We start from the raw sequence: 16,438 nt of genomic DNA on the forward strand, positions 1-16,438 counted from the left end.
ATCACACAAGAGGAACCATGGGGCATCTCATCAAATGAAGGAAAAGTGACAGTCATTATGGAATCTGGGGGAAGGGTGGCATTTGCATCCATGCATGCTCAGTAGCTTCGGTTGTGTCTGACTCTTTGTGACCCCATGGACTATAGCCTGCCAGGCTCCTCTGTCCATGGGATTCTCTAGGCAAGACTACTGGAGTGAGTTGCTATGCCCTCCTCCAGGGGTTCTTCCCAACCCAGGGAATGAACTCAAGTCTCCTGCATCTCCTGCATTGCAGGTGGATTCTTTACCCAGGGAGCCACCTAGGAAGCCCAGGGTGGTGTTTAGGTGACATTTAAGTGAAGCAGTGTTTTGGAGGTTCCAAGCAAGACTGTGTGTAAAAGGCTGAATATCAGCTCTACGCTGCAAAGTGAACCCTTGGATTAACATATATGTGGAATATTGAAACCAGGACCCCTATCTGAAGCTGTTCACCTAGGATGGAAATTGTAGCTGCTTGTCTAGGTCAAAGTGACTTAGATTCTCCAGGCAAGAGTGCGATGTTTTATTCTTGAAGATACAATTTCAAACGGCAAAGTTTCTGACAGTCCATGATTTTAGAGAACAAAATTTCTCAGTAAGTATGGCAGCAGTAGTCACCCAAACAGCATGGTTACTGTGACATTTTCTGCCTGCAGCATGTTCTTGAGAGAAATATTTCCGGTGAACTGTGCAATTGACTTTGTGTATTACTCAAGCCTAATGAACGACTGGGCAGATTCCTACTTTATCTTTCTGAACTAAATTTGACTTTCACCGTTCCTTCTTTTGTTCAAGGACTATGTATGACATTCAATCTGTAGGACATTATGTTGTGAAATCCAGGTCCGCACCACTGTCTGAGTTCCATTGATTGGAAGGCTTTTTTGGCAGTTTTATTAGTCCTTTTCACTTCTTCCATTGTAAGATGAACTGGTGAGTCAATTTCTGTGACAGTATCTGAATGGTAGCATTTAAGACTCTGAAGATCACACAATTGAATGCTGTAACACAGGTAGATACTAAGAGAAGGTTTTATCATCAGAATTTGAAGAATACTTGTAAGTTATAGGGTATCCAAATTAAATTAAGACAACAGATCTTATCCCAATCTGGAGTCGACAGAGCTAGAGATGGGAGTATTAGCTAAGTTATCTCATTTTTAAAGGAAATGTCTTTGCCACCTATAGTCACTTAGTATTGAGTTCAATTACCTAGGAAACCAATTGGTTTATCACAAGAAATCTGTACCAAGGGAAGTTGGAAGTAGAGTACATACTCAACAGCTGGTTTAATTGTATGTTTTTAGCCAAATCATAAGCAAACTGTAGCCACGTGTAGGAGCTCTACCAAGGAGTGAGTAAGGTTTCAAAGAGCAATATTAAGAATTGGCCCTATAGGGACTTCCCTGACGGTCCAGTGGTTAAGACTCATCGCAGGGCATACAGCTTCGATCCCTGGTTGGGTAATAAGGTCCTGCATGCCATGTGGCATGGCCAAAAAAAAAAAAAAAAAGAATAGGTTCTATGGATATTACAGTTCAAGAAGTCAACAAGCTCAATCTGGCAAAGAAGGGGAAAAAAGCCTATCTTGTGCTATGGATGTTGGGCGAAAGCTGTCTACTTCACGCTGGCATCTGCTTCTGAAGGATTTAGAAGAATCTTTAGTTTGAGGTCTCCCGCTGATACAGTCTTCCAGTGAGTTAAGAGCGGCTTATGTATCTTTGAGAGAGATGAGTCCAAGGATCAATGTCCTGGAGTATTACTGTTGTGTTAGTTGTGTGCTAAGGTGCTTCAGTCGTGTCCGACTCTTTGCGACCCCATGGACTGTAGCCCGCCAGGCTCCTCTGTCCGTGGGATTCTCCAGGCAAGAATACTGGAGTGGGTTGCCATTCCCTTCTCCAGGGAATCCAGGGATCGAACCTGCATCTCTCGTTTCTTCTGCATTGGCAGGCAGGCTCTTTACCACTAATGCCACCTGGGAAACTCTGCTGTGTTAGTTAAGAGTACCTGGTAATGTCCTCATCAAAGTTGGAGGGATGTCTTTTTTCAGAAGTCAAAGTCTCTGTGTTTTAAATTGTAAAGGCTTTGTTTTATTTTTTGAATTAATTTTTATTGGAGTATAGTTGCTTTACAAGGTTGTGTTAGTTTCTACGGTACAGCAAAATGAACCAGCCTTCCATATACATATGGACTTCAAGACTTTGTTTTAGAGCAAGGTTTCTCAACCTTAGCACTGTTGACATTTTGGGCTCATAACTCTTTGCTGTCGGCGGGTGGCGGGGGGCTGTTCTGTGCACTGTAGGATGTTGAGCAGCATCCCTGACTTGTACCCACTCAATGCCACTGGCACCCTGCCCCCAGTTGTGACAAACACAAACGTCTGCAGACATTGCCAACTGTCCCTGGGGGTGGGGCTAGCCCCTGGTTGAGAACCACTGTTTTAGAGGAGATAGGAAAACTCTTCTCACGTCCGTTGAATATAAGACTGAAGGTGATATGGTCAGTGCAGATTTTGAGTAAGATGTAATATCTCCCAAAGATGCTTGGTAACAGTTCTAGAGAAGTAAATGTCACCATTGCTAGAGAGAACATCAAGATTTTTCCAAGTAGAAAAGAACTAAATCAAGTAACCTTTTTGTTGTTGTTCAAATTGTGGCTTTTTGATAACCTCTGATGAGTCTCAAAAATAGATACATAATGGCCAAACATAGTTACAGCCCATGTAAATCTATTTGGAACTTTTTTAAAGAGGCTTGAGGCTTTGGCTATAGGATCTATCCCATCTTAACTGTTTCCAGAGGATTATGGCACAGGCAGGTAGGACATGCCCAATAAACATCCTTGGTGGACTTCCCTGGTGGATAGAAGACTGCTTGCCCACACAGGGAACATGGGTTTGATCCCTGGTCCAGAAAGATTTCATATCCCATGGGGCATCTAAGCCCTTGCGCCTCAACTACTGAAGCCCCTTTGCCCTAGAGCCTGTGCTCCACAATAGGAGAAGCCAAGGCAATGAGAAGCCCACGGACTGAAACAGAGAGTAGCCCTGCTTGCCACTACAAAAGACTGCACCCAGTGACAGACCCAGTGCGACCAAAAATAAATTTTAAAAAGAGAGACTTAAAAAAATCCCTGGTGATATCTTTTAAACAAATACAGGTTTAAAAATTAGTCAGATTATCTCTGCCTTGGTAATATGACTGAACACTTCTGGCTAATATGTTATATATTAATCAGCACTAACACTAGCAGGCTGGAGGAGAATAATAGCTGTTTAGTTCCTCTTTGCTTCCTACCGTTGCATGGTAAGTTGCTTTAGTCATGTCCCACTCTTTGCGACCCTATGGACTGTAGCCCGCCAGGCTCCTCTGTCCAGGGGATTCTCCAGGCAAGAATATGGAGTGGGTTGCCATGCCCTCCTCCAGGAGATCTTCCTGACCCAGGAATCGAACCCACGTCTCTTAAGTCTCCTGTGTTGGCAGGCAGGGTCTTTAGCACTAGCGCCACCTAGGAAGCCCCATCCTCTTCTGGGGTTTAACATAATTTATAAGGATATAGTCAAAACTACCCTGGGAGTAAGAACACTTTATGGACAGTGGGAACAATGACAAACTTCCGGGAGTTTTTGATTTATATCTGAGAGTGGACCAGAATGGTCCCCGATCAACAAAGGTATTGAAATCTACAAAGAAACTCAACTTTGTAGACAACTACTGTGTAAGTCTGTGTGTTAGAACATGAGGATATTTGCTTTAGCCTGAAAGGTGCACACTGAAATGTATCTACTCTATTTAACTTGTGCATAAGTGATCTAAGAAGACTGAACTTTTTTCATGTGTTAGCTTCCTCCACCTCTTTCTCCCCCACAGTCTTAACTTTGGGAAACAAGAGTTTTCACAGTAATTTTGAGTTACTCACTTAAATGTGGAGAATGCTGAAACAAACTTATGTCTATTATCTTTCTTTTTTATGAGGTGAAGAAGCAAATCTTTATGAGGCCATTCCAGGATAATTCAGGCACAAAAGACATCTTAACAGCTTTATTATTTAGGATCTGATAAGGGAAAGACAAAATCAAGAACTGTCAGGAAACAGAAGACATTAATGTAAGTCATAATTTTAAAAACCAAGATACAGTTATACATTTTAAAACCACAGTAATAGATAATAACCTTAATAACCAGGGATCAAACCAGTGTTCCTTGCAGTGGAAGCGCCGAGTCCTAACCACTGGATGGCCAGAGAAGTTCCTTGATAGACATTTGGGTTGTTCCTGTCTTTCAGCCACTGGGAACAGTGCTGCTATGAACATTTGTGTACAAATATTTCTTTGTATACCCATCTTCAATGTTTTTGAGTATATACATAGGAGTGGAATTATTAATATGCTAACAATGTGCTAATATACTAATTATACATTTAATACTTTTAATACATTTAATACTTTGCAAGACCAACTGAACTGTTTTCCACAGTAGTGCACTTTTTTTCCTTATTAAATGTTTTATTTATTTTTTAAATTTAAATTTATTTATTTTAATTGGAGGCTAATTACTTTACAATATTATATTGGGTAATGCACTGTTTTACATTCCCACCATCCATGTCCTCACCAACACTTGTTATATCCTGTTTTAGTAACAGATATCTTGCTAGGAGTGAATGGCATCTCATTGTGAATTGTACACTTTAAAATAGTTTGACTTAAATTTCCCTAATGATTAATAATATTGAGTATCTTGCTGCTGCTGCTGCTAAGTCGCTTCAGTTGTGTCCGACTCTGTGCGACCCCAGAGACGGCAGCCCACCAGGCTCCCCCATCCCTGGGATTCTCCAGGCAAGAACACTGGAGTGGGTTGCCATTTCCTTCTCCAATGCGGGGAAAGTGAAAAGTGAAAGTGAAGTCGCTCAGTTGTGTCCAACTCTTAGCGACCCCATGGACTGCAGCCTACCAGGCTCCTCTGCCCATGGGATTTTCCAGGCAAGAGTACTGGAGTGGGGTGCCGTTGCCTTCTCCGAGTAAGTATCTTGTCTTGTGCTTATTGGCCACCTGTATATCTTCTTTAGAGAAATGTCTATTCAAATTCTTTGCACATATTAAAAACTGTGTTGTTTTTTGTTGAGTTGTATATATATTCTGAATACTATATACCTGTGAGATTTATGATTCACAAATATTTTCTCCCATCTGTTAGTTGTATGTATTTTCAACTTCTTGATAGCTTCCTTTGATGCACAGAAGTTTCTTATTTTTATGAAGTTCGATTTATCCACTTTTTTTTATTGCTTATGCTTTTTGTGTCAAGTCTAAGGATCCATTGCCAAATCTAAGATCATGAAGTTTTATTATTATGTTTTGTTCTGAGAGTTTTATAGTTTATGTCTTTGATCCATTTTTGAGTTAATTTTGGTGTGTGGTATAAGGAAAGGGTCCAATTTCATCTTTATTTTAATTGAGGAATATTTGATGTACCATACTATATAAGTTTCAGGCAAAAGAGTTGATCATGACTTAGCGACTGAACAACAACAAATACAACATAGTGATTCACAGTTTTTAAAGGTTATATTCCATTTATAGTTATTATAAAATATTGGTGATATTCCCTGTGTTGTACTATATATCTTTGTAGCTTATTTATTTTATACATAGTAGTTTGTACCTCTTAACAATTTCAGTCTTTTGCATGTGGATATCTAGCTCCATTTACTGGAGACCCAATTCTTTGCCTCATTGAATCAATTGCGTGTGGATATCAGCTCCATTTACTGGAGACACAATTCTTTCCCCCATTGAATGGTCTCAGCACTCAAAAAAAATCATTTGGCCATAGATACACAAATTCATTTCTGAACTCTCTATTCCATTGATCTATTTAGTTGTTTGCTTGCTTAGTGACTTTTCTAAACTATTTTTGTAAATTCTGTGTTGTCATACGTGGCCACCTACGTCTGCTCTGTTAGCTTTGTGGTCAGATAATGTTTTGACAGTTTCCTTAAGGACCTGGAGAGAAGAAAAAGAGAAGAAGGAGGAGGAAGAGAGAAGGGAAAAGAAAAGAAATCCCCTTTCTCCTAGTCTTTGCAAATTGGCTCAGTGTCAGGGTACTCCTCCAATGCTTAGCCAAGCCCTTTGCAACTCTGCTTAGCCTTCACATCCTGCTTGCACAGAGCCTGAAGGCAAGCCAGAGGTGAGAGTTAAGGACCTTTTCAGGGTTTTTGTTTTTGTTTGTGTTTTTTTGAGCATGCATCTAGCCCTGGGCATGTATGTGGCCTTCTTGATTCCTAAGTATACGTGGGAGCTTTTAAAAGTCCTTATTTTCTCGTGTACCTCCTTTCCCAATCTCTTCCCGGGCTTTATGGTCTCTCTATTTCTTGTCCGGGGCTGCTACTGCCAATACTTGGGGCCTGAAATGCTTTTGGTAAAAGCTGTTTGGGAAGCTGCTCCAGGCCTGGGAATGCTACCAGTTGAGCAAAACAAAGGTAAGTCTTGTGCAGGTCCTTTAGGGAGCTGCCAGGCAAGTCTAAACCCACAACCACAAGTATTTGAGAGTCAACTTCATATTGCTCCCTGAGGCACTGGTAACGTACGCCAGGGGTGTGGACTGCTGTCCTTGTGGCTGCTGCCAGTCTAGGATAGAGGGGATTGTAAGTGGGCAGTTTAAAATGCCACTGTGCTCTCTTTCTTCAATACAGCAGCTTTTGTCTTCACCAGGTCTTCCTTTGGTTGTTGTGTTTTTGACCAAATTCTAGAGTTGTGCAAAAGTTGATAATGATTGTTCTTGCCAGCTCATTAGTCGCTTCTGTGGAGGGACACAGTCCTAGAGTTCCCTACTTCCTAATTTTCAGTGACATCATTCCATAATGTACTTTTATATGAATGTGTTTGGATGTAAATATCTAGCGATATAAATAGATAATAAAATTAACGACTTTAATTTTAAGATATAATTAGTGTTAGTATATTAAATAAAATATATATGATATTGAAATTACTATTTTAACAAACTAATGATTTCCTTAAGTAACGGACAAATCCATCATCAGAAAAAACATTTTCTTGTACACATATTTGTATTTTAGGTAATTATTATACTCTTTATAGCTTTTTTTTTTTTTTGCCACACTGCATGGCTTGCAGGATCTTAGTTCCCTGACCAGGGATTGAATCTGAGCCCTCAGCAGTGAAAGTGCAGAGTCCTAACCACTGGACTACCAGGGAATCCCCATACTATGTATAGCATTAATCATTTTTTTTATTATCTACTTTACATAGCTAACTTTTGAAGCCAAGAACCACCTAGTTAATTTTCCCTGAATATACTTTTTACATTATATTAATAAATTTTAAGGTGGCAAAATAAGCTCATATATCAGCCACAGGACTGGAACCTTCTGTTAACTTACAACAGTTTTATAATAGAAAAGAATAAGGGTAAATTGGAAGAGAGAAGAGAAAAATGTAAAGTGTAAAGAGAAAAAAAAATAAAAGAGAAGGAACCAGTTTTAGAATAAAATTATCATTGTAAAAGCTAAGCACACATTTTAACACATAGTCATACACACATGCGCTTCCCAGGTGGCGCTAGTGGTAAGGAACCCACCTGCCAATGCAAGTACACGTAAGAGACGTGGGTTCGATCCCTGGGTCGGGAAGATCCCCTGGAGGAGGGCATGGCAACCCACTCCAGTATTCTGGCCTGGAGAATCCCACTGACAGAGGAGCCTGGCGGGCTGTAGTCCATGGGGTTGCTCAGAGTCAGACACGACTGAAGCAACTTAGCGTGCACACATATACACACAACCATGCGTGTGTATTAGAGGTGCTTTAAGCTATAGCTTGGGGTCTTGATAGTCTTCTTTCATTTTTTTGAAGTATAGTTGACTTACAATGTATTCATTTCTACTGTACAGCAAAGGGATTCAGTTATACAAATATATATATATATAGTTACACATATATATATTCTTTTTTCATTATGGTTTATTACAGGATATTGAATCTAGTTCCCTTTTCTATACAGTAGGAGATTGTTGTTTATCTATTCTATATATAATAGCTAACCTCAAATTCATAATCCTTCCCTCCCCCAACCTCCCTACCCCTCAGGACCCACAAGTCTGTTCTTATATCTGAGCCTGTTTCAGTTTTCACAGATACGTTCATTTGTGTCATATTTTTAGATTCCACATACAATGACATCATATGGTATTTGTCTTTCTCTTTCTGACTTCATTTAGGTTATAATCTCTAGGTCCATCCATGTTGCTACAAATGGCATTATTTCATTCTTTTTTATGGCTGAGTAATATTTGTGTGTGTGTGTGCCACATCTTTATCCACTCATCTGTCTTTGGGCATTTAGGTTGTTTCCATATCTTGGCTATTATAAATAGTGCTTCTATGTACATTGGGATGCATGTATCATTTCAAATGATAGTTTTGTCTGGATATATGCCCAGGAGTGAGATTGCTGGATCATATGTCAACTCTATTCTCAGTTTTTTAAGGAACATCCATACTGTTCTTCATAGTGGCTGCACCAATTTACATTCCCAAGAATGTAGGAGAGTTCCCTTTTCTCCACACCCTTTCTAGCATGTTATTGGGGCCTTGATAATATTATTATCATACTATTAAAAAAGCTAGTACTTATTAACACTTGTATGGAAAAAAATAACATGGTCTCTGTCTTTTAGACAAGTCAGTCTCCTCATGAGTTTTTTTTCTTTTTTTTGGTCTCTTTATTCTAAAGCTCCTCTCAAATGAACAATCTTATCCATGTCAAAGTTGCCTAAAGTAGGCATGACAATTCCAAATTGTTCTTAGTGAACTTATGCCAGAAGTTAGTATAAGTTTATTAGCCAACAAACCCACGAGAATCTGGCTGACACTTGGTCAAACATAAAAATATCTCTGACGAATGACTTGGGCCCTTAACTCCAACGTTAAGTCATCTCGACTGCTGATGGGAAGAATCAGCACTCTCCTGGAAGGCAGAATATTTACAAAGATCTCTTCCAAAGTCAATTTCTCATAAGTTCTCAGACAAGCAACAGACAAGATGGTGAATACACAAACAATAGAAGGTGGTGTTAAAAGCTAGATTCCACCAGAGGACACCAAAGTCTAATCAGATCTCTAAAATTTCAGGAGGTGAATAATACTTCTGATACCACAGGGACAAAGAAACCATCAGAGTCCATATTCGGTGCAAAACCCATGTAATCAGGGACAGAGATGCCTCAAGTAGATGAAAGGCAAGGGGCTGCAGATGTCCATGTGATTACTGAGTCAAAGTTCCTGGTTCAGGACTTCCCTGGTGGTCCAGTGGTTGAGAGTCGCCTTCCAGTGCAGGGGACAAGGATTTGATTCCTGGTTGCGGAGCTAAGATCCCACCTGCTGCAGGACAACTGAGCCTGCACACCACAACTAGGGAAGCCCGCGAGACCCTATGAAAACGAAAAGATCCCGCATGTCACAAGAAGATGCCACGTGCTGCAATTAAGACTCGACGCAGCCAAAGAAATAAATCATTATCTCAGCTGTACCTTGATAGAAACTCCAAATTGTCCTAGCCAAATCTGCTTAAGACCAACAGAGATAAACCCATAGCCTGAAAAATTCAGTTTTTATTGACCCATCATGCTGAGGGACCTGAGATGGCTTTGGCTGATGGACTGGGGAGCTGTTGAAGACATGGCTGGTGTGTCTGTGTGACAAGAGAGTGAGAATGAATGGCAATAGCCAAGCTGTCTCCCGTGCTTCAGGCTGGCGCGTAGACCATTCAGTTGGGACAGAATTATTCCCTCAACAAGGCTTGCTACTTTGGATTTCTGTTCCAATGACTATAGTATGGCCAATCTGACTTCCCTGAAGCTGATTTAAAAAAAAAAAAAAATCCCACAGAATACCATGGAAGAACCTATTCAAAGCCTGAGTGCTGTAGGTGCTCCAGACTGACAATGGACAATGGACAGAATGACAGCTCCCACGATGAGCCTCCCACTGCAGAGAATGGCTGAGAAGATACTTCGATCTGCCTCCTGCCTCAAGTGGAAGAAAGACTCCACCATCTTTGTTTTACTACTTGGGGGCCCTCTGTGGTAGACTGTGATGACACTGAGACCCAAAATGCCCCGGATAAAGATGGGCACCCCAAACCAGGCACAAACTGCGATCTAAGACAAAACGATGGAAGGGAAAGGCACAGCAGTCTTGTCTGATTTAATGAAAATGATGGAATCAAGGGAGAAGCCAGCTTAGTTCCACTGGTGAAGAGATTGGGTTATTGTAGCTCCCTCTAGGGGCCATTGTAGTTCCCTCTCCTAGATGACTCAGAGAGAAGCCTTTGGCCCCCAGGGAGAAATAGTGGCTACTGACCTAGAACAAACGAACAATGTGCCCATGGAAAGAGGACACTAACCCTGGTACCTGAAGAAAGAATATCTCTGTTCCCTAGGAAGTTGGGGGGTGGGTGGAAATATTTAACACTTCCTCCATTCTCTAGACCCAGTGCTGCAGCATCACAAAATAATGACATGGTCCTCTTGAGTTAAGCAACAGCTGCAATTGGCAATAACCCTGCTGCTGGGTTTGTCATCCCATCTGAGTCCTAGGAAAAAAAAAAAAAAACTACTGTGGGATCAAAACTTTTCTGCTGTGCGGGACACCTGCACAATAGCAGGACTATTCAGTTCTGCCCAATGACCTCGGGAAAGCTGGACCCCTGGGGTGTGTCGGACACCTCAGCTCCTTCCTCATATGGGCACCAGTGTAACCTTGTTCCAATCTGGCTGATAGGAATTAAGACATTTAGCTCTTGGCCTTGGGTTCCTCAGCTGTGATGCAACTCACTGCTCACAGAATGTCCATCCGAGCCCATTGAATCACTCCCTGGGACTTGGGGGCATGAGAACCAGAGCTCCCATGCTGATATCTCTGCTGTTGCTGTGCTGAGGCTTATTCTGATCACGTAATCTACTTCCAGTACCTATGGATACCAGGTTTACTCCTTGCAATCCACAGGTTGGGGGTTCTTCATATTAATTACAAAGGAAGAACAAGGCAAGGGGAGATTTTCATTGCTTCATGAAGAATATAATAATTGTATTCTAAATGGGTTCCTTTCTGCTTCTATTTCTAATAATACCCCTCTTTTTCTTTTTCCTTTGTTCATCCACTAGAAATCATTTATTTAAAAGATATTGAATTTTACAAAGAGGTATCTGTACCCTCTGTGTTCACTGCAGTATTATTCTCAAGAGCCAAGACCTGGAAGCAACCGATGCTCAGTTGCTCAGTTGTGTCTAATGACTCTGACTCCATGGACTATAGCCCACCAGCCTCTTCTGTTCATGGAATTCTCCAGGCAAGAATACTGGAATGGGTTGCCATTTCCTCCTCTGAACTGTCCGTCAACAAACAAATAAAATGTGGAATACACACACACATACACAAATGCATGCACACATGCATATTATTTAGCTATAAAAAAGAAAACCCTGTCATTTGTGACAACACAGACAAAACTTTGAAGGCAGATGCTAAGTTAAATAAGTCAGACAAAGAAAGGCAAATACAGGCAATCCTTGACCAACATGGGTTTGAACTGCCCAGGCCCACTTATACATGAATTTTTTCCCCTGCTTCCCTGGTGGCTCAGATGGTAAAGAATCTGTCTGCAATGCGGGAGACCTGGGTTCGATCCCTTGGTTCGGAAGATCCCCTGGAGAAGGGAATGGCAACCCATTCCAGTATTCTTGCCTGGAGAAGTCCATGGACAGAGGAGCCTGGAGAGCTACAGTCCATGGGGTCGCAAAGAGTTGGACACGACTGAGTGACTAACACACACACAAATATGTATTACACAATCTACAGTTGGTTGAATCCTCAGATGCAGAACAGCATATACAGAGGGCTGATTGTGAAGTTAGACATGGATTTTTTAAACTGTGCAGGTCATTGCCTTCACCCTCATCTTTTTAAAACTGTACTGTACGATCTCAGATGTAGAATCTAGAAAAGCCAAATTAATAGAAACAAAGAGTAGCTTGGTGGTTGCCAGGGGCTGGGAATTGGGGAAATGGAGAGATGCTGCTCAAATGGTAAAAACTTCCAGTTTTAAGATGGAGTAAAAAGCCTCTTGATGAAAGTGAAAGAGGAGAGTGAAAAGTTGGCTTAAAGCTCAACATTGAGAAAACTAAGATCATGGCATCTGGTCCCATCACTTCATGGAAAATAGATGGGGAAACAGTGGAAACAGTGTCACTTTATTTTTCTGGGCTCCAAAATCACTGCAGATGGTGACTGTAGCCATGAAATTAAAAGACGCTTACTCCTTGGAAGGAAAGTTATGACCAACCTAGATAGCATATTTAAAAGCAGAGACATTATTTTGCCAACAAAGGTCCGTCTAGTCAAGGCTATGGTTTTTCCAGTAGTCATGTATGGATGTGAGAGTTGGACTGTGAAGAAGGCTGAGCGCTGAAGAATTGATGCTTTTGAACTGTGGTGTTGGAGAAGACTCTTGAGAGTCCCTTGGACTGCAAGGAGATCCAACCAGTCCATTCTAAAGGAGATCAGCCCTGGGATTTCTTTGGAAGGAATGATGCTAAAGCTGAAACTCCAGTACTTTGGCCACCTCATGCAAAGAGTTGACTCATTGGAAAAGACTCTGATGCTTGGAGGGACTGGGGGCAGGAGGAGAGGGGACGACAGAGGATGAGACGGCTGGATGGCATCACTGACTCAATGGACGTGAGTCTGAGTGAACTCCGGGAGTTGGTGATGGACAGGGAGGCCTGGCGTGCTGCAGTTCATGGGGTCGCAAAGAGTCGGACACGACTGAGCGACTGAACTGAACTGAACTGAAGTTATGGGGAATCTAGGTGTCTTTTCTTTGCTTTTTTTGGCCACATCTTGTGGCATGTGGAATCTCAACTCTCTGACCAGGGATATAACTTGAACTCCCTGCAGTAGAAGCAGGGAGTCTTAACCAGTGGACTGCCAGGGAAGTCCCAAGTTCTGGAGGTCTAATATGCAGCATGGAAACTATAGTTAATACGTATTCTATACTTGAAAGTTGCTAAGAAGGGTATCTTAAATGTTGCCACCACAAACATTTTAAAAAGGTAACTATGTGAGGTGAAAAATAAAGATATTGAATTTTAACATAGCTAGAAAAATTTCAGGTTATAAATTTGTGTGTGTGTGTGTTTTGAGAGCTCCTTGGAAACATTCTTATTTCAAGGCCTGAAACCAAAATTGTTAAAATATTGGACATTTTCATTTCTTTTATAAGCAGTTATCATTGAAGTTTTTTATAGCTTTCTTTTTTAAAGTTAGTTTTAAACACTGTATACATTACAAAAAAATGTTCTTAAAATCTGAAAAAATTGAGTAGATATATTAAAGGTTGTTCATTAGGGAAGAAAAAAGATCCAGGCCTTTAGTTGGCTACCCATTCTCAATTTTTTTTAAACAAATTTATTGTGTATATTATCACATATACCGAAAACAAGAGAAAGAGTAAAATGAATTCCCATGTATCCATCATCAGCTTTAATAATTGTCAACTTCTGCCAAACTTATTTCATCTACCTCCTACAACTATTTTTCTGAACTATTTAAAAAGAACTTCTAGACACTTCATTTCACATGTAAATATATTAATATGTAAGTCAATCTTAATCTCAAAAGGTTAACGCAATATAAGTAAAATTACAATGTATAGATGAAGGAATATGCCTGTTCTGTTCACTCATGAAAACCAGACATGCTAGGTGCTGGGAATATTAGAGAGAGAGTCAGTTGAGGGCAGAAGATGGAAAGTTCATGGGTTATTTAGGTGAAAAATCAAATACAAGCATTATTGCCCCTAGGTGATGATAATGGTAATAGCTAATATTTGTAGATAAATGACTCTTTTAAGCCCTTTGCAAATGTTATTAAGAATAAATGTCATTTTTTAATAAAATTTTTGAAAACCACAAATGGTTTCTATGAAGTGGAAACAGACTCATGGTTGCCAAGACAGTGGCAGGAGGGATGGATTGGGGGTTTGGGATTAGCAGATGCAAGCTAGTGTGTATAGGATGGATAAGCAACAAGGTCCTACTGGATAGCACAGGGGACTATATTCAATATCTTGTGATAAGCCATAATGGAAAAGAATATGAGAAACAAGATATGTGTATATGACTGAGTCACTTTGCTGTACACCAGCAATTAAACACAACATTGTGAATCAATTATACTCTAATACTTATTTTTTTAAGAAGAATAAACATCATTCATTCTTCATAATCATCCTCTGAGGATGAGGAAACTGAGAAACCCAGAGAAATGAAGTAACTTCCTGGAAAGCATTCAGATCATAAGAAGTTAAGCTAGAATTGTAATCTAAGTGGTCTGATTTCAGAGGCTGTGTTGTTGTTTACTCACCCAGTCATGTCCGACTCTTTGCAACCCCGTGGACCACAGCATACCAGGCCTCTCTGTCCCTCACCATCTCCCAAAGTTTGTCCAAATTCGTGTCCATTGCTATGGTGATGCCATCCAGTCATCTCATCCTCTGACACCCTCTTCTCCTTCTGCCCTCAGTCTTTTCCAGCATCAGGGACTTTTGCGATGAGTCAGCTGTTCATATCAGATGACCAAAATACTGGGGTTTCAGCATCAGCATCAGTCCTTCCAATAAATATTCAGTTGATTTCCCTTAATATTGACTGGTTTGATCTCCTTGCTGTCCAAGAGACTCTCAGGAGTCTTTTCCAACACCACAGTTTAAAGGCATCAGTTCTTCATGGCTCCGCCTTCTTTGTGGTCCAGCTTTCACAAAGATAGAGTGGTATCATACGCATATCGTCAAGGCTGTATATTGTCACCCTGCTTATTTAACTTATATGCAGAGTACATCATGAGAAACGCTGGACTGGAAGAAACACAAACTGGAATCAAGATTTCCGGGAGAAATATCAATAACCTTAGATATGCAGATGACACCACCCTTATGGCAGAAAGTGAAGAGGAACTAAAAAGCCTCTTGATGAAAGTGAAAGTGGAGAGTGAAAAAGTTGGCTTAAAGCTCAACATTGAGAAAACGAAGATCATGGCATCTGGTCCCATCACTTCATGGGAAATAGATGGGGAAACAGTGGAAACAGTGTCAGACTTTATTTTTTGGGGCTCTAAAATCACTGCAGATGGTGACTGCAGCCATGAAATTAAAAGACGCTTACTCCTTGGAAGGAAAGTTATGACCAACCTAGACAGCATATTGAAAAGCAGAGACATTACTTTGCCAACAAAGGTCTGTCTAGTCAAGGCTATGGTTTTTCCAGTGGTCATGTATGGATGTGAGAGTTGGACTGTGAAGAAGGCTGAGCGCTGAAGAATTGATGCTTTTGAACTGTGGTGTTGGAGAAGACTCTTGAGAGTCCCTTGGACTGCAAGGAGATCCAACCAGTCCATCCTAAAGGAGATCAGCCCTGGGTGTTCTTTGGAAGGAATGATGCTAAAGCTGAAACTCCAGTACTTTGGCCACCTCATGCGAAGAGTTGACTCATTGGAAAAGACTCTGATGCTGGGAGGGATTGGGGGCAGGAGGAGAAGGGGACGACAGAGGATGAGATGGCTGGATGGCATCACTGACTCGATGGACGTGAGTCTGAGTGAACTCCGGGAGTTGGTGATGGACAGGGAGGCCTGGAGTGCTGTGATTCAAGGGGTTGCAAAGAGTCAGACGCGACTGAGCAACTGATCTGATCTGATACGCATATCTAAGGTTGTTGATGTTTCTCCTGCCTATCTTGATTCCAGCTTGTAACTCATCCAGCCCCACATTTCTCATGATGTGCTCAGCGTATAGATTAAACAAACAGGGTGACAGCAGTCAGCCCTGTTGTACTTCTTTCTCAATCTTGACCTAATCAGTTGTTCCATACAGGGTTCTGACTGTTGCTTCTTGACCTGCATACAGGTTTCTCAGGAGACAGGCAAGATGGTCTGGTATTCCCATTTCTTTAAGAGCTTTCCATAGTTTATTATGATCCACACAGTTAAAGGCTTTGGTGTAGTCAATGAAACAGAAATAGATGTCTCTCCAGAATTCCCTAGCTTTCTCTGTGATCCAGCAAATGTTGGCAATTTGATCTCTGCTTCCTCTTCCTTTTCTAAACCCAGAGTGGACATCTGGAAGTTCTTTGTTTGCATAATGCTGCAGCCTAGCTTGCAATATTTTAAGCATGACCTTTCTAGCATGGGCCCCTGGAGAAGGAAATGGCAACCCACTCCAGTATTCTTGACTGGAGAACTCCATGGACAGAGGATCCTAGTGGGCTACAGTCCGTGAGGTTGCAAAGAGTTGGACATGACTGAGCAACTAACACTACTAGCATGGGAGATGAGTGCAATTGTTGGA

The 16,438-nt window shown here is 41.1% G+C and overlaps 1 protein-coding gene and 1 non-coding gene across 2 annotated transcripts in view; one reads left to right on the plus strand and one right to left on the minus strand.

The window, feature by feature from the left end:
* MED14 (mediator complex subunit 14) overlaps window positions 1–16,438 on the plus strand; it is a 172,271-nt gene that overhangs the window by 87,432 nt on the left and 68,401 nt on the right. The gene's annotated exons all lie outside the window — the stretch shown is intronic.
* Window positions 7,164–7,236, minus strand: TRNAE-UUC (transfer RNA glutamic acid (anticodon UUC)). The gene has a single exon. It is a non-coding gene; the product is annotated as a tRNA-Glu (tRNA).

Source organism: Bos javanicus, chromosome X (assembly GCF_032452875.1).
Source record: "Bos javanicus breed banteng chromosome X, ARS-OSU_banteng_1.0, whole genome shotgun sequence".
NCBI lineage: Eukaryota > Metazoa > Chordata > Mammalia > Artiodactyla > Bovidae > Bos > Bos javanicus.